Raw genomic sequence first — 17,845 nt, 5'->3', positions numbered from 1 at the left:
TGGCTGACTCTGCTGGGATGGGGCCATGTCTCTGGTAGATAGCCTTTAGGTTGGGATGAGCAGACTGGCTCACCTCCCTTCTAGCCTGCACTGGGGTTTACTGCTTAGTCTAGTGGGAAGCAAAGGCAGCAGGTGGGTGCTGGCCCTTGAGAGGAGGTTGAGGCTGGGGACATCAGCACCCTAATCCCTATCCCTCTCAACTCACTGTCCTGGGCCATCCACACTACCCAGCCTTTGTGTTGCTCAGCCTCTCATCCTTAGAGCTTGGGTGGGGGGCACTTCTGTTATTTTTTAATGATAATTTTTGAAAATTGTGAGAGTTGTAGTTTAGGAAAAATTCAAACCCCTTTTCCTTTGTTCTCACACCAACACAACAGTCAACACAGACAGAAGACTTCTGTGACCAAATGGGGAGCAGATTTAAGAGACAGCATCACGCTGTGTCACCTAGGCCCTTTGGGGCCCTGCCTCAGCCTGCCAGATAGCTGGGACTACAGACATGTACCACCATGCCCAGCCAATTTTTAAATTTTTTATAGAGACGGAGTCTTGCTATATTGCCCAGGCTCAATTTCAACACCTGGAGATGGTGTCAGATTCCACAGGTTGAGGGCTCAGTCCTCAAAACATCCCCCACATAAGTCACCAGTCACAAGTCTGGGCCTCCGAAATGTCTGACTGGCTTCAAGTTGATGTTCCTACAACCCCCTCTTTGGGTTTAATGTGCCGAAGTGGCTCACAGAACTCAGAGAAACACATTTCCCGGTTTATTATAAGGGATGTTATAGGAGGATACAGGGAAGGCTGTATCCTCCTGTAATTGTTTCTCTCCAGGCATACCACCCACCAGGAGCTTCCCTGTATTTAGTTATCTAGAAGCTCAGGAACCTGTCCTCTTTGGCCTTTTATGGAGACTTCATAGGCATGATTGAAACATGGACAACTATGTCAAAATGTTACCAGACAAAAAGATTATGATCTAAACCCAACAAGGCCTGTCTGTTCAGATTCTTCTTGCCCTCTCTGCAGCATTCCTTCCTCCAGGATGTGGGGCAGGACTGTTATCTGGAATGAAGGTCTTATGGCCCACAAACAAATTAGAGTCCTGTCTTGGGCAAGTGGAAAGAAGGGCAGGAGAAGGTCAAAAAAAGAGAGATTCTGTTTACAGTAACAAGGGCTATGGGAGTTAGGAGCCAGGAACCATGGATGAACAAACATATATATATCTGTCATATATATCATAATATCACAGTCATATAGGACCACATTTTCACTGCCAACAGTTCAGACACATAGAGTCCACATACCTTTGTTTGCCCATCCCCAGGCACTGTGCCCTTCTCAGAGGTGCTTCTGTGATCAGCCGATCAGCCAAGCTGTTATCTTTTTTTTTTTTTTTTTTTTTTTTTTTTTTGAGACAGAGTCTTGCTCTGTCACCCAGGCTGGAGTGCAGTGGCGCGATCTCGGCTCACTGCAAGCTCCACCTCCCGGGTTCACGCCATTCTCCTGCCTCAGCCTCTCCGAGTAGCTGGGACTACAGGCGCCCACCACCACGCCCGGCTAATTTTTTTGTATTTTTAGTAGAGACGGGGTTTCACTGTGGTCTCCATCTCCTGACCTCGTGATCCGCCCGCCTTGGCCTCCCAAAGTGCTGGGATTACAGGCGTGAGCCACCGTGCCCGGCCAAGCTGTTATCTTTTTCTGGGTCTGTGTGTACAAAAACAGATGTGTCATGCGGCTTTTTAAAAAGTGCGTGGGTGGCTGGGTGCAGTTGCTCATGCCTGTAATCCCAGCACTTTGGGAGGCAGAGGTGGGTGGATCACCTGAGGTCAGAAGTTCGAGACCAGCCTGGCGAAACCCGTCTCTACTAAAAATACAAAAATTAGCCGGGTGTGGTGGTGCATGCCTGTAGTCCCAGCTAGTCAGGAGGCTGAGGCAGGAGAATCCCTTCAACTCGGGAGGCGGAGGTTGTAGTGGGCTGAGATTGCACCACTGTGCTCCAGCCTGGGCGACAGAGCGAGACTCCATGTCAAAAAAAAAAAAAAAAAAAAGTGTGCGTGTGCGCTTTTTAGCAACTTTGCTTTTTCCATGACACCAAGTCTTGGAGAAGTTTCCATGTGAGAAGGTCAAGTCGTTTTGCTCTCTGCAGCTGCTGCCCAGTCTCCTTGGGTGGACACATGTATGGGCCCAGTGTCTGCTCTCACAGTCTCCTGGTTTGTGCGTCTTTGTGCTGTTGCTGTGTTCCTAAGTCCCCTGGCCTGGCCCAGAGGAGGTGCCCACATGAATATCTGTGGATTAATTTCATTCATCCCTGTCTCCTCAGCAGTTGGTCTCCAAGCTCATTCTCCTGGATCAGCCAGTGCTGGATGTTGTAGGAGTCAGGGAGAGCCTTGGCCCTGGCCACAGGATGCTCAAGGCTGACGGTAGAGCACTGCCTGCATGTCTCCATGCGGGGCCTTCATAAGATGCTACAGGGCATGTAGGAGGGACAGGGAGCTGGGCTCTCCCATGCGGGGTGGGGTGCTGCTCAGCCAGAAAGGGGGCAGGAGAGGAAGGCTAGGATTAGAGGCATCCTCGGGGGAGCTCCTTAGGCTGGGCTGCTGACAGAACCTTCCTGGGGAGTTTAAGGGACCAGAGAATGGGATGGGTGCTAAGGATCGAGTGAGTGGGACCTTAGGTTCCTATGTCAGCTTTGCTGACAGGAACTCCTTGCAAATGGGAACTGCCCCATGGCTGGCTGGCCCCCCACAGCAGCACAGATGGACGTGTGGCAGGGCTCAGCACTGTGGTTGAACATGAGGAGGAGTGAACATGGCATGTCTTGGGTCCCACTGTTCCACACACTGTCCTTCCCTGGGCGGAGGGGACCAGGAAAGCAGGCACAAGCTAGGTGGTAGGTGCTGCTGGGGTGGCTACCCACACCATGGAGGCTGAGGGTTTGTGTCTGGGTGCCCAGAAGCTTCTGGGGCTTCCCCCGCAGGCATACACACCTCTGGGCAGGCAAGCCTGCATGGGCCAGAGCCAGGCTGCTTTGTCCAGGGTGAACTTCTCTCCCTGTCTTGTAGTTGATTCAGAAACGTTCCCATAGTAACCAAGCCAGACAGAGATGGTTCTCCTTCCCCAAAATGTTTGCTTATTTTAGCAGGCAGGGTTTTTTCTTGTTTCAACCCAGTTTCCAGCCTCTGAAAGAAGCAAAGGGAGCTCAGGGCCAGGCTGGTACTGCCTCCTGCTCCTGAGGCTGTGTGGGGCAGGCAGCAGTGGTGGCCTGAGTGTGAGAGTAGAAGGGAGGTGCCGGCCTACTGTGGCCTCCCTGAGTGTGGTGTCTCCCCTAAAGCTGCTCCTGCCGCTGCTCAGGTGGACAGCCCCCAGGCCCCAAGATCACTGAGAAAAGCACAGATTTTGGGCACAGGCAGGCACAGCTCCCAGCCACTCTACCCCTTACTCAGCCTGGGCTACCTGTAAGCAGAGTGGTCCCGACAGGTGGATGAAAGCTATCACCACTCACTTGGCATGCCACACAAATCACCCTTAGGTCTGGAGATGGGCCTGCATGGAGGCCTTGGGGCTTATCTGTGGATCCTAGAGGCCAGTGCTAGGATGTGACTGAAGCAGGGAGCAGGAGGAGCTCCAACTCACACCTGGCTGGGGCCTCCATAAGCTCAAGGCCCTGCCCTGGCTTGAATGGAGCAGCCTGAGATGTGGATGGTGGCCTTAGCCGTCACACCCACCACACAGGCCCCTTTCTGTGAGGCCTGGCCCAGTCGTTGGTGCCTGTGGATGGTGGTCAAACTTCCTCTTCTTGGTCACTGCTGCATAGAACTCCACTGTCTGGTTGTCCTGGTGGTCTGCCTCCCCTCTTCCCAGCGGATAGGTGGCTTTTGGTTTTCCACTATTAGAAAAAGAGTGCTGCTATCTCTGATCTCCTTTCTCACCTGTGCCAGGGCCTCCAGGACAAATGCCTGGAAGTTGGAGTCCAGGACACAGGTCCCCACAGCCAAGTGCTTCCACACCTTGCCAGGTGTTTTGGCAGAGCCAGGCCAGATGTCCTCCCACCAGCCCTTGCCGCACTCCCTCCCAGGACTCAGAACCGCAGATGACTTTCATTTTGGCCAATCTGTGGGGTGTGCCAAAAAACCCCAGGTGGTTTCAGTATGTGCCTCCCATGTGACTAGGGAGGCTGAGCCTCTTCCCACACCGGTGGCCAGTCCCCTTTGTCTGCCCAGGGTCTGTCATGTTCTCTCCTACTTGGTGGCTGCCACAGGTGGTTCTGTTTGTCCTGACTGTGTTGCTTAAACTGATGGGAGGTACAGTCGTCATGAGCTGTCTTTGTTTCTTGAAAACATTTATACCCTGTGCTGTCCCAGCCCTGGAGCCTGAGTGCTCACTGAAGGCCTTGATGTGGTCTGGTAGGGAGGAAGGGCCTCCCCACCCAATTTCTGGTACCCCACACCTGCCAGAGTTGGGGGGAAGGAGAGAAAGTCTCCAAAGCCCCAGGTACTGTCCTTCTCAGCAAGAATCAGTCATGCCCATTGTACTTTAACTTGCCACCAGTTGGTTGTGTAACCTTGGAGGAACCCCCTCCCTACACCCAGTGAGCAGATGCGAGGTATATGTTAGGGGTGGGTACGGTGGACCCACCTTCCAGGCCAGGTCTCAGCCAGTGCCTCTCTCCTCAGAGAGAGCCAGTAGTCCAGAAGGAGGCTGTTGGAGCCCAGCAGACCTGGACACCCCAAGGCAGGGACCTCATCTAGGACAGCATTGCCATTGCCCTCCCAAAACGTCTCCTAGCTCAGCAGGCAGGGAGTGCCTAGTGACTGAATTCCTCTCATCCTCAAGAATTCCCTAGGATGAATGACTGGGAATTAGTAGCCCCAGAGCAAGGGGAACAGGTATATCCTGACTCAGTCACCCAGGAACCCAGCTGTGGCCAGGCCCCAAGGTCTGTGCCTGAGACATCTGCCTCCTGTTGCAGGGCCAGATCTGGCATCACCTCCCTGACCAGACCCAGCCTGACTTGCCTCTTCTCTCTCTCCATCCCTCTGGCTTGTAAGAGAGGTACCTTGCCTGGTGGGCCTGTGATCAGCCCCTGCCCCGAGGTGCCAGCCCCAGGTTCAGAGCCTGTTGCAGGCAGACATCAGTGAAGACCAAAGCACAACCTAGGGAAGAAGTGTTGGTCTCCACTCAATTCCTGGTGCCCCACACCACTCCAGGCTGCGAGCAGATCTGAGTTGCCTCCCAGCAGGTAAACAAGCCCCAGGACTGTCCACACAGGGTGTTCCTGCCTACCTTCTCTCATCAGGGCCAGGGAACATGGGGATAGGAAGAGCTGGTTTGTAATAGCCTCACTCCTTCCCCCAAATCAGTCCCATATCACCTTCTCCCCTCTCAGGACCAGTTATGACCAATTTTCATGCCACCGCTGCTTGTCCCTTTGCTCACACTTCAAGGAGCGTAATACCTGCTATGTGCCAGGCCCTGGGCCAGCTGTGTGGTCAAAAAGGGCTCAGGTCCACAGGCCAGCCTGCAAGCCTGGATTAGTAGTCACCTTTCAAAGAGGTGCTAGGAAGTAAAGTCACTTGGCCATGGTCCTATCACCAGTCTGTGCTGGAGGAGGGGTGTGTACTTCACTATGTGTAGTGTGGAAGCCCATGCGTTGTGGCTAGCAGCCTCAAGTCAGGGGCCTCCTGGTTCCTACACCGGGATTGGCCCAGCTGTCCCAGACAGGAGTGTTATCTGAATGGCCCGTTGGCTGGATGGGGAGGATGGAATTAGGTAGCAGTGGGCAGGGCGATGTGGGCATCTAGCCCCACCATAGGAGGTGAGACTGGGATTCCAGACTGAGAGGGGACCAGTGCTAGGCTGTGGCATCAAGCAGGGATTCCCTTGGGTTGCGGGACTACACTGTCTGCTAGCCTGAGCCCCCAGGCCCTTTTGGTGTGGCTCCAACTGGCTGGCTAGCTGGGTTGTACCATTTTTCCTTGGTAGCCTCCAGGCCTGTCCTGGGATGGGGCTCTTGAAGCTGAGAACAGTGACAATGGAGGATGCTACCCTGCCTGCAGTGCCACAGCAGCTGGGCCTGGCTGTGCCTGGCCTTGTTGGGGGCCTGGCAGAGAGAAGCGGCCCATAGTAGCAGTGGCAGGACCAGCACTCATTGGGGGCTTGATCGGGGGGTGCCTCCTTAGGTGACATAGCATGTCCGTGAGGCTTAGGTACTATTATCATCCTCATTGTACAGATGGGGAAATTGTTACCAATAGGCACTGCAGGCTGGGAAAACCAAAGCCCTTTTCTACCCACTGCCCCCTGGGCCATCAGAGGCCTGGCTCCTCCCCTTGGACAGCAGTGCTTATGGCTGTTTTCAGGCCCTGGGCCAGCTGTGTGGTCAAAGGGGGCTCAGGTCAGTGCCACTCCCCAACTGGTTGGCTGCTCTGGGTGCCGGGAGAGAATGCTGCCAAAGGGATGCTTGTCAAGTGCTTGTCTTCTGCAACAGCAATTGCCAGTATTCCCGACACAGTGGGCCAGGGCCCCATGGGAGCCTGGTGCTATTGTGTCCCTTTGAACAAGATGCAGAAGCCTAGGGAATAATGGCCCAAGACCACAAGCTAGCAAGTGGCCAGGCTGCCATTCAAGGTCTGTCTGAATCCAAGGCCTGCACTCTTGGCCACTATCTCGTTGGAAATTCAGAGGTCACATCTAAGCTCTCTGTTCCAGCAGTGATGTCTGCTGTGGACATGTGATGGGGAGGGACAGCAAGAGTGTCAGACTGCGTCCTTGCTCCTCCTTGCCTCTCCAGGAGGTGGACTCTCTTGTCCCTCCCTTGCCTTCACCATCAGAGAGCAGGGCTGAGACCTCCTGGTGGTGAAGCATTCTGCCCAGCCCTTGGTCACCTGATGGTGCATGTCATCTTCCACTAAGCCATTAGAGAGGCCCACTCTCAAGGGGCGCCCAGGTCCCTAGGGGAGATGATCAGGTAAACAGAGCACATGATCCAGCAGCCATGGAACCCAGAGCTCACAGTGTCTTTTGAGAAGGCCTGTGGTAGATGGGAAGATCATAGGCACAGGGGCAGCTGGGCTGCACTGGCCCCAATTTGTAGAAACCACAAGTAAATCTCCTCCACATTTTGACTTCCCTCTTTGGGGCCTCACCTGGCACTTTGTTGCGCCTCCTGCCCACCTCTCCCTCAAGGCCATCCTAGGCCTGTTCAGACTGTTGGTGGAGGCCATTTCCAGTCAGGGCTTTCCTGCCAGGTGTTGCTGTGCTCGGTGTTACGGTGCTCAATGTGACTGCACAGCCCAGCCTTCCCCAAGCTCATCCCCAGCCCTGCCCAGGCTAGTGTTGGATCCTGCCTGAGCCCCTATGGGAGTCACTTTTGCACGTGTGCTTTTGGAGACAGGCCTGCCCCTCCTGGAGCACAGGCCCCATCACCTGAAAGTGAGCAGACAGTGTGAGAATGACAGGAGAGTGACGTTAGAGGACATGCCTGTGAAGGACAGAGCAGGGCCAGGCTTCTGAACAGAGGATGCAGCATGAGGCACAGTGTGGAGCACAGACGGTGCCGCATGCACATCAGGGAGGGCCTCGCAGAGTTGCATGCTATACGCAGGGTTGCGTGGCTGGCTGGCCACCACTGGACCCTGTTTTCCTGGGCCAGGTGCAGAGTTTGGCCTTTCTCATAAAGGAAGGGGGCCTGAGTTGAGGAGCGTCTTCCAGGTGTTGCATTAGCTGCCCTGAATGCACTGGAGGGGCTGGGCTGGGGCTGGGGCTGGGGCTGGGGCAGAGGCAGCAGGAGCACTGTCAACCCACCATTCCGCAGGGCTCCAAAGTGCAGTGTTTGGCGCTTCTACATACAATGGCTTGTTGAATTCTCATAATTCATGAGATGTAGGTAGTGCCATTGTCCCTGCCTCGCAAATTAAGACGAGACAGGCACACAGCAAGTTTGCACCTGAGCCAGGATTTAGGTGTTCTGAGCCAGGACCCAGGCTGCCTGTGGACTGATGGGATGAGGGGAAGCGGAGTACAAGAGGGCCGAGGAGGTGGGCTTGGGGGACCCCGTGCTCAGCCCTGGCACTCTGATGCTCAGATCTATCGTCCCGTGTGTCTCTGCCTGGTGTGCCAGGCATGTGGCCCTGGGTCTGCATGCATGTGTATGTCCATCCTCCAATGGACAGGGCGCTAGGATGCCTCTGAGGGCAAGCAGTGTCCTCAGTGGAGGATGGACGCAACACAGTAGAGATGCCACTCAAGGCCGTGCTAGGATGGAAGGGCGCTGCTTATTATCCCACTCTTTCCCCAAGGGTAGTCTTAGCTCCTAATGTGCCAATGTCATCTGGTTTTCAGAAGAAATTGGGATTGATTGTGGCTTTTCCTGGGGTATCCCCACGATACCAAGTCACCAGTGGCTGTAGACATCCCACCCTGGCTGGTGAGGAAATGGGCTGGGCTTCTGCCTCTGGCCCTGCCCTTGGCTGTGACCTAGGCAGATCATCTGGCCTCTCTGAGTACCTCCTCTATCACTAAGATTAACTGAGGTATGCAGCGGCCCTTAGGACTGTCAGGGGATCAAAGGAAACCCAGTCACATAACAGTGGGAATCACAGGACAGAAAAGAAAGAAAAAAGTTTAAATTGAGGAAATATGAGCTACTTGGCTGTAGTAGGAATTGCTGCACTAGCACTATTTTTAGCATTGCTGAGATGATCTATGGGCCAGTTGCACAAGCAGAGTAAACAAAAGAAACACTTCAAGTTCTCCAGGGAAAAAAGGTCCTGTTTTTAAGAGTCTTAAAAGAGTTAGCAAACTTGTGTGGATTCTAAATGTATCCCCGAGCTCTCCTTCCTTCCCACATCCTGGGCTCTGCAAGCTTTGTGGAACTTCACAGCTTCCGGCTTGCACAGCCCGGGTGTTCAGCCTGGAGCAGGTCTGAAGGCCGCCCTGTCTGGGGAGGGGCATGCCTGAGAGGCAGCAGGTGGAGAGGGGGTGCTTCCTGCCTGAGAAGCTACAGCGTATCCTCACCAGTAGGAGGGGTCAGTAGGAGGAAGTACACACAGAGGAGTGGCGGGGACAAGGCCACAGGTTGCCCAGGACCCTGCCCTGACAGGACCACAGCAAAAGCCAGGCCGCCTGCATTCACAATTAGAATTTTTTAAAAAATAATTAAGTAAATAAAATGTAAGCAGCCTTTAGACCATCATCCCTGGTATAAATTATTTTCTTGCTATCCGGAGACAGTTTTCATCTCCAGATGTGGACTCAAAATTGTGGCAAAGCCAGGATGCTTGGGCAGAGGAAGATGATCTTGTTAAGCCCTTAGCATTCATGATCCCACGGAATCCCCATGACCATCCTGCTAGGAGGTACAGAAATCTCTGCAGACAGTGCACTCATGACTTGCCTAAGGTCATATAGCCAGTAAGTGGCAGAGCCCAGACTGGGAACCCCTGTCCTGTGGGCCAGCCTCCATGCCGGAGTTTCTGCCCAGCCTATCAGAAGCAGCTGCTATTTTTTCCCTAGTGGGATGCCAGTGTTTGTATATACATCCACCACCTCAGCCCACAGCCCCCTCTGCCCCCAACTGCCCTGGGTATTGAGTCAGGAGCTCGCTGTTTAACATTCCTGAATAGAGGAGCATTTTTCAGCATGAACTTCATTTCCCACCGCAAGTTATTTTTCAGAGGTTTGTTCTTGGAATGTATCCCAGCAGCACCTCCCTCCCTCCCTGCCTCCCTCCGTCTCTCCCTGCCTCCCTCCTTCCATCCCTGCCTCCCTCCCTCCGTCCCTGCCTCCCTCCCTCCCTCCCTGCCTCCCTGCCTCTCTGCCTCTCTGCCTCCCTCCCTTCTTTCCTCCCTTCCTCCTTGCCTCCCTCCCTCCCTTCCTTCCTTCCCTCCACCTCTCCTTCCCTCCTCTTTCTTTTCTTTTTTTTTTTTTTTTTTTTTTTGAGACAGGGCTTCACTGTGTCACCCAGGCTGAAGTGCAGTGGCTTGCGTCATCACAGCTCACTAAATCTCGACCTCCCATGCTCAAGTGATTCTGCTGCCCTAGCCTCCCAAGTAGCTGGGGCTGCAGATGTGCCCCACCACACCCAGCGCACATCTTTTTTTGAGGGACAGGTCTCATTATGTTGCCCAGGATGGTGTCAGACTCCTGGGCTCAAGCAATACTTCTGCCTTAGCCTCCCAGAGTGCTGGGATTACAGGAATAAGCCAGTGCGCCTGGCCCTAGCTGCATCTTTCTCAGGCCTGTGTGTGGCAGTCTCAGCTTGGGCAGAGCTTCCTGTGCTACATGCTTTGTCCTCCTAGGACACTGCTCTGGGCCCAGGTGCACTGTCTGTGGGGGGGAGGTACACTTCCAAACGGAGGTGTGGGACCTTCAGCGAGGCTTTGGAAAGTTGACTGAGCAGGTGGCCCACTCACATTCAGGAAAGCCTGGGCAAAGGCAGAGTCTGGGTATGAGCAGGCAGGAAGAGGCTGAGGGAGGGCTGTGGCCACAAGAAGCTGCAGGACCTGGCAGGGGCAGGGACCACAAGCACCCCATCTTGGGGCCAAAAGGAAGAGGGGGTTGCTGTTAGAAGTTTACCTCTTGAGAGAAGACCTGGCAGTGCCAGCACTACACTGTCCTCTCAGCCCACAGAGCACTGGGTGCTCACTCCACATGGGTATTGCCCATGGAAGTCCAAGCAAGGGGCCCAGGTGGTACCTCCCAGGGCCCAGAGATGGACACTGTTGGAGTTGTTCCAATAGAAGAGTGTGTCCTTATGGCAGGGCCATATGGATTCATTCTCATGGCAGCCAAGAGCCTGGGGCTACCCCAGATTCTCTAAGGGCCCTGGCTGACTTTTGAGCCCCAGGGTTAAAGGGCACAAGCAGTCCTGAGGGCTCCCATCCTTTGCTGTGCATGTCATTAGGGTTGCCCTCTGTGGCAGGAGCCTTGGTAGGTGTGGCTGGGACTTGTAGACAGCAAGAGGGGCTCTGAAGACCATAGCACCTGGTCTAAGTCCAGCATAATCCTCTGATCTTCCCTGTGTGCTTGCTCCTGGGATGGACACTGCCCTGTCCTCAGAGTTTAGTCCTGCTGTGACTTCCTGGTCTTGGCCCCTTTTACCTTAGTTTCTCCATCTCCAAAGGTGGGCCAGTTGGATGAGGTCAGTGGTTTTCCAGTCCTTTTTCCAAAAGAAGCCTTTCTGTCATGCCCAAATGGAAAACAGATGAAAGGGCAGCTGTTCCAGCAGAGGCAGGAAGGAAGGGCCAGGCCCCACCCACTCAGTCTGCACCCTCCTGCAGCCTAGGCTCCTGAGCAGGCGGGGTGTGAGCCCAGTGGAGGCTGTGGGCTCTCCTCTGCCCTGCCACCAGTGGCCGTCCCAGAGAAGTCAACCCTTAGGTCAGTGGCCAGCCTCCTTTCTGGGGTGGCTTCAGTCTGGAAATTTGCCCTCTTTCCCTTTCTCTTCCCTTTTTCCTCCCTCTGCTTTCCCCCAACCCCACACACAACTTTTTTCCTATTTGGAAAGTTTAACCAAGTTGCTTCTGAGAGAGCCGCACTGGGATTGAAATCCAAAAGCAGAGCTTGGTGCCTGGTTACCATGATGACAGGCTGCAGCTGACAAGTGCTCCTGGGGACCAGGAGGAGCAGACCAAGGACTCCCTCACACATGGGCCTCTGTGATGGGTGTCCTATACCCACCTGTGAGCCCGGGGAGGATCACCCCAGCCAGCCTCAGGCTCTACTCCTGACCTGAGTGGCTTTGAGCAAGCTAGTCAGTGTTTGTAAGCCTCAGTTTCTTTATCTGCAAAGTGGGGTTGACCAGACCCACCTCTTAGAGTTATGGGGAGGGTCACGTGAGAACACTCTGGGAAAGCATGTTACTACCATGGGCCTCCAGGGCCTGCCCGGCACACAACACTGCCATTGTGTCCAGGGGACTTGTGATAGGGAAAAGGACCATGGATAAAGGCAGACATGCTACAGATAGGCTCACTGAGGTCACTGGGGGAGAAGGTGAGATGGATCAGGGCCAATTGAGAAGGCCACATGAAGGAATCGTAGGAATTTGATTTATTCAAAATACAAGTTTTGAAATGCTGATCTCTAAATATGAGTAAATAGTCTAGAATTAAGTTAGGTCAGAGCAGGTAGAGCCTCATGGCTCTTCCCTGTGGACTCCACCCCATCACTGGGCACATCACTGGAGAACTATAGAGTTCTCCAAACTCCCTTGCTGCATACGGATATTGAGTCATTTTTTAGACTGCTCAGAGCCTGCTATTGGGAACCCCAGGCTGGAGAAAGCATACAGCAGGAACTGGCCACCATAGGTCCAGCTCTGAGCTTTATTTCCAGGGAGGAGTCTACCTGGCTATATTCAGAGGAGGGGTGGAGGAGCCTTGGACTCCAGGCCATGCCTCGGCTTAGGCCCAGACTCCACACAGCCCGGCCAGGCAGGCACATGAGGCCTGGGCCTGATGGGGAAGGAACCTGGCCCTGCCTTACGGGTGTGGGGCACCGAAAGAGGCTGTGTTGTGGAGGCCTTTGACATGGAAGGCTGGCTCCCAAGGGCTACAGATGAGGAGCTCCTCTCCTGGGAGACAGGAGATACCTGTGCTTCGGGAAACAGTGGTAAGAGGGAGGGCTTCAACTGCTGGAAGCCCACCGCCCTTAGCTTTACTGTTTGTGAGGCTGGTTATGAGCACCACTTCCAGCTCTTAGCAGGTGCCCTGAGTGTACTACTGTGTGAGTCTCAGGGCGCTGCAGGTACAGGAAAGAGGTGGCTGCCAGTCCTCAGCAAGTGTGCTTGGGAGCCCTCCTGGAGGCCCGCACTGACCGTGCAGTTAGCCAGATTGTCAGACAGACTCAGTAGAAGGCATTCCAGGAGGGAAAACCAAGAGAGGCAGTTTGCAGCGTGAGGGTCCCTCATGGGGTGGAGGGAGGCAGCAGTGGGGAGGGCAGACTAGGCCAGTCCTGAAGGGCTGCCTGCCACCACCATCAGCAGGCCGGCTCTGTCCTAGGCAGTGAAACCACCTCGGGGTGTGAAGGCCTGAGTGCTGTGGCTGCTGGAGGGAGCTCTGAGAGCAGTGGACTGCATAGCTTAGAGTGCAGGCCTAGGACAGGACAGAGGGCTAGAGAGACCAAGAGAGTGCTGAGGTGGGATTGAGAAGACCCCACACCCTGGTGGCTGAGAGAGTACATTTTGGCCACAGATAATAGAGGCACTTCTGGCTCCACTGGTGGAATAGTGCTGGGTTTGGAGTTAGACCTAGGCTAAATTCTGCTATTCTCCAGTGGGAGCATCTTGTCAGTGTGGGAGCTGGTCTGAACCAGTGACCCTCTTCCTGGCAGATGGACCCTGTCCCATTCCCTCACATAAGGGGTGGGAGGCCTTGGTGCCGTAATGGAGGGTGCTATGCTTGGGTCAAGTCTTTCTGGTCACATCTCAAAATTTGTTCCTCTAGTTTGGGGGTGACTCTGTAGGGCAAGACCGGGCAAGTTTGTTCCCTTTCTGAGGCAACACAGGGGATTGAAGGATTTCTCCCTAGAGCTGTCATGAGGCAGTAAGAGGTAGTGGGATGTGAGCCTACTTGGGAACCCGAACACCCTTGGAGGTACCAGCACTGCCTAGGACCTCAGCTCTGGCTCGTGGTCAGGCTAACCCATGCCACCAGAGTGCCTGTTCCCGCTACCTGTTCAGCTTGGCCCCCTCCCTGCACAAAGGGGGTCTGTCTGACAAAGATCCTGTGCAGGCCATCCAGGGAGGACACCTGGCACAAACCATGGCAACTGCCACCATTCATGGCCTGAAACCACAGTTTGGTTCCAAGGAATTCTCCCTGCCCCCATTGCTTCCCCATGACCTTCCCTACCTTGCAACCTAGCCAGAGGAGCCAGATCCCCACAAGCCCGCAAAAGCCATTTTTTAGGGACCAGGGGTCAGAAGATGGATTGACTGCCCTACTTTTCTCCATATGAATGTCAGATGTGGCTTTTCTAAGATCTGGGCTCCCCTCCTGAGATGAAACAGAAGCAGCTCAGCAGTCTTCCAAAGAGTGGGCTATTCTAGAAGCCCGGGCAGCAAGGTGGGGGTGGGGCTCAGAGGGGCCCAGTATAAGCATCCTGTTGCCTCAGGGGGAGGCTCTTGATTCCATCAGATCACACTTCAGGCCTTAGCTCACACCAAGAGGACTTGGAGCCTGCTGGCCAGTTGTCTCTGCCCAATCTGTTTCCCAGATTCCCTGCAACCCCACTCTCTCCACAAAAGTCCTCACCCAGATATGGTACCCACTGCCACAAGCACCCCCTTTGCATGCACTGCCTACCCACCCCTCGCCCTCCTCATTCTCCCGTCTGTCCTAGGCCCCTGCCATCCTCGCCTTCCTCCAGTGGCCCATCCTTCCTCCACTCAGTCCCCCAGGCTGTGGCTGGGTCACTGCCCATCCACAAGAGCCCTGGCATTGGTGACTGAGATCCCAGTTCTGCCTCCTGTTGATGGGGAACTGTGGGGACAGCCATCTTGGGGCATCTTTTCCCCTTCAGTAGGGCACTGGTAGCAACAACAGCCCTGTGCACACCAGGTGCCACATGTGCCATCCCCGTGGATGTGCACGTAATCCAGGCACAGCTGTCCACTGAGATGGAGGCAGCCCCAGACTGAGGGACAGGATCCTTGAGTCGATCCCTGCTGTGGCTGACCCAGGAAGGTCATTTCTGTCTTCCTCATCTCTGCATCCTCACTCATGGCTCACACAGAGCATTTGGACTCAGTGACATCTAAAGTTCAGCACAGGCTGGACAATTTCTGAGTAGCAGAAGCTCTAGCCTGCAAGAATCAAGTGGAGCTGTGGGCATCTGGACAGGATGGTTTTTGGGGGGTCTGTGGGTCTAGGGAGGAGAAACACACTTCACTCTGTCTCGACCGTTGGGGAAAGGAGAGGAAACTGGCTGACTTGGAACTGTAAGGCTCAGCAGTCTCTGCTGTCACACTCTAGGTAGAAAAATTGCCAGACACAGGTCACACAGAGCCAGTGTCCCACAGCAGGGAGGCAAGTAAGCAGCAGCAAGGCCTTGTGCCTCCAAACCAACTGGAAGCTTCAAAGCTCCCAGGCTGAGAACTGGGACTGTTAACGCTGAGGAACATTCTTGCCACGGCAAGAAAGGAGCCAAGGCCAGGCACAGTGGCTCACGCCTGTAATCCCAACACTTTGGGAGGCTGAGGCAGGTGGATCATTTGAGATTAGGAGTTTGAGAGCAGCTTGGCTAACATGTTGAGACCCCATCTCTACTAAAAATACAAAAATTAGCTGGGCATGGTGGCATGTGCCTGTAATCCCAGCAACTTGGGCGGCTGAGGCAGGAGAATTGCTTGAATCCAGGAGACAGAGGTTGCAGTGAGCCAAAATTGCACCACTGCACTCCAGCCTGGGCAACAAAGCAGAGAGAAAAAAAGAAAGGAGCCAGGAGAAATCTACAGGTCTGCACCCACTCAGGCCTTGGAAGGGATGGCTATAGGGTGCCACTGGGGCTATGAGGTCCCCTGGGCAGCTCAGCCGACAGAACCTTTGGCAGCAGCCTAGCTCTGGCATCTGGGCCTTGGATTTGCAGGACCAGAAGCCCACCACCACTGGGGTGGGGGGTGTGAAGGTACTTACTTGGACCAGCCAAGTGAGCCAAAGGCCAAGCATATATTTCCAAGGAGGGTGTGACCACTTAAGCAGGCTCCTGCTGGCCTATGGGTGAGCATAGTTGGGGTGGCCTGGTCTCCTGGGCTCCTTAGGTTGGCAGAGAGCTGCAACTTCATAGGCCTTCAGGGGTGGCCCTGATGTGGGTAAGCAGTTCTCTCTCTGGGGCAGTGGTCAGAGGCTTGTGTCCTGGACATCCAGGTGCTTTGTGGGTAATTAGGACCCACAGGGTTTTCCTGCATAGGGTGCTGACAGTGCCAGTAAGCGCAGCTCTTTGAGCCCAAAGAATCCTCAAGGATCAGGGCAGGCAGTCTCACCAGCCTCTGATTGTCATAGCACTATCACATGACGCTCCAGGGACCTCTTGGTATGCACACAAGCACTTCCTGGGGGGTTGGGGGGTGACAGGGTAAGGCTCAGCTTAGTGAGGAACCTCCATGCTCAGGACCTGAGTGTTTTTACCTGTCAGACATGGCAGTATCCATCTGATGGGGCTTTGAAGAGGGCTGGCACAGATACAGGCACAGAGTGCAGGGCATCGTGTGGTGCTGGGAGGGGGACCAAGGGAGCTGGAACCCACAAGGCCTTGGAGCCCAGCTGGGAGCAACATTCTCCCAGGGAAGTCTCCCCAGAGGCTTTACTCAGCAGAGGCTTAGCACAGAAGCCCTGAGCCCCCCTCTTCCACCACAGGACTCCCTCCTGCTGTGATAGCCAGGCACTGGGACCCCAAGCTGCCCAGCCCATTCTGAGCCTCAGTGTGTTCATCTGTGCTGGTAGGTGGAGTGGTGCCTGCGGATCCCTTCTTTGGCAATGTGTCTGAGAGAGCACCTATCCACCCTACTCTTTGTGTGGGAAGGCATGCGCGCTAGGGAGAGCTAGGTGCTGCCCCTGATGGACCTGGAGGCCTCTGGGATGCAGGGGACTAGTTTCCACAGACAACACACAGTTTCTTCCTGGCCTGGGTGTGATGAGCAGATGTTCTCAGCTTCCTTTGGTCCAATTTGATCTTACAGGAAGTAGATAAGGTATGAAGTAAGGTCATGAGCTGTGCAAGGTGTGAGTGTCCCTTTGGTCCTCGTGTCTGCGCCAGCCCTGTGGATCGACAACTGGGAAGAGTGGCCCAACTAGCTCTGGAGCCAGTCGGGCCTTGGGGACAGGTCCCAGCCATAGTGGCCTTATTGCTGTGTGACTGCACCAGTGTCCAGTCTTTCTGAACCTGTCCCTATGCGTGTCTGTCAAATGACTATATGAATGTAGGTAGATGGCAAGGGGCTGTTGTGGCTTGAGAACATGCAGATTTAGAACTCCTTGCTTAAGACCGTGACCATGGTGAGGAGCCCCTTGTCCTCACACAGCCTTGAGGTGGCTTGTGCTCATTGTGACTCCCCTGCAAGTGAATGATCTCTAGGTACCCCAGCCTGCTTCTTCTATGTCCCCAGCAGCAAGTCCAGTGCCTGGGAGGGAGCAGTATCCCTCGAGGAGATCCTGAGGCACTGCCTCTTGAGTTCCTCCTGGAGGGAAGGAAGGAGGGCAGAGAGTGTGACATTACCCAGGCTGAAGGGGCAGGTTGGACCTGAGGCTGATTTGGACTAGGGGTACCTGGAAGGGGCACAGAGTAAGCCTCGGAACGCTGGCTCCAGGAGCCAGCCCAGGGGTAGGCCAGGTGTAAACCAGCCAGCTCAGAGAGGAGATGTCACTAGGACAGGTGTCAGCAGGATAGGGGCCAAATGGGTCTGAGGCCCCGGGTGTCTGTGGAGGGCGGAACGGCGCTATGTGATAAGAGAGAAGCTCATGGGGGCAAAGGGTTGGGGGTGGGTAAGCCAGGGCTTGGGGCAGCATCTCTCTCATCTAGCCCGTGCAGGTTGGCCCATCCCTGCCTTTCCTTGGCCTCCCCTCAGCTGGTGTGGGAGGAGCAGCCAGGAGTTGGTAGACTGTCCCAGTGCAGCCTACTTTCATGGGAAATCAGGAAGATGCTGTGCCGTGCAGGTTGGCCCATCCCTGCCTTTCCTTGGCCTCCCCTCAGCTGGAGTGGGAGGAGCAGCCGGGAGTTGGTAGACTGTCCCAGTGCAGCCTACCTTCATGGGAAATCAGGAAGATGCTGTGTGCACACTGGAGCTGTGAGTGCCAGGGGCATGGCCGGACGCTGTGAGTGAGGCCCTCCCCTCCTGAGCCTGTTTCTC

At 54.8% G+C, this 17,845-nt stretch overlaps 1 protein-coding gene across 14 annotated transcripts in view; it reads left to right on the top strand.

The window, feature by feature from the left end:
* The window catches only part of LOC129468655 (calcineurin-binding protein cabin-1), a 169,943-nt gene that overhangs the window by 128,776 nt on the left and 23,322 nt on the right, over positions 1–17,845 (top strand). The window lies entirely within an intron of this gene.

Source organism: Symphalangus syndactylus, chromosome 18 (assembly GCF_028878055.3).
Source record: "Symphalangus syndactylus isolate Jambi chromosome 18, NHGRI_mSymSyn1-v2.1_pri, whole genome shotgun sequence".
NCBI lineage: Eukaryota > Metazoa > Chordata > Mammalia > Primates > Hylobatidae > Symphalangus > Symphalangus syndactylus.
The sequence above is the reverse complement of the archived record's forward strand: the minus strand, read 5'-3'. Positions and strand labels throughout refer to the sequence as shown.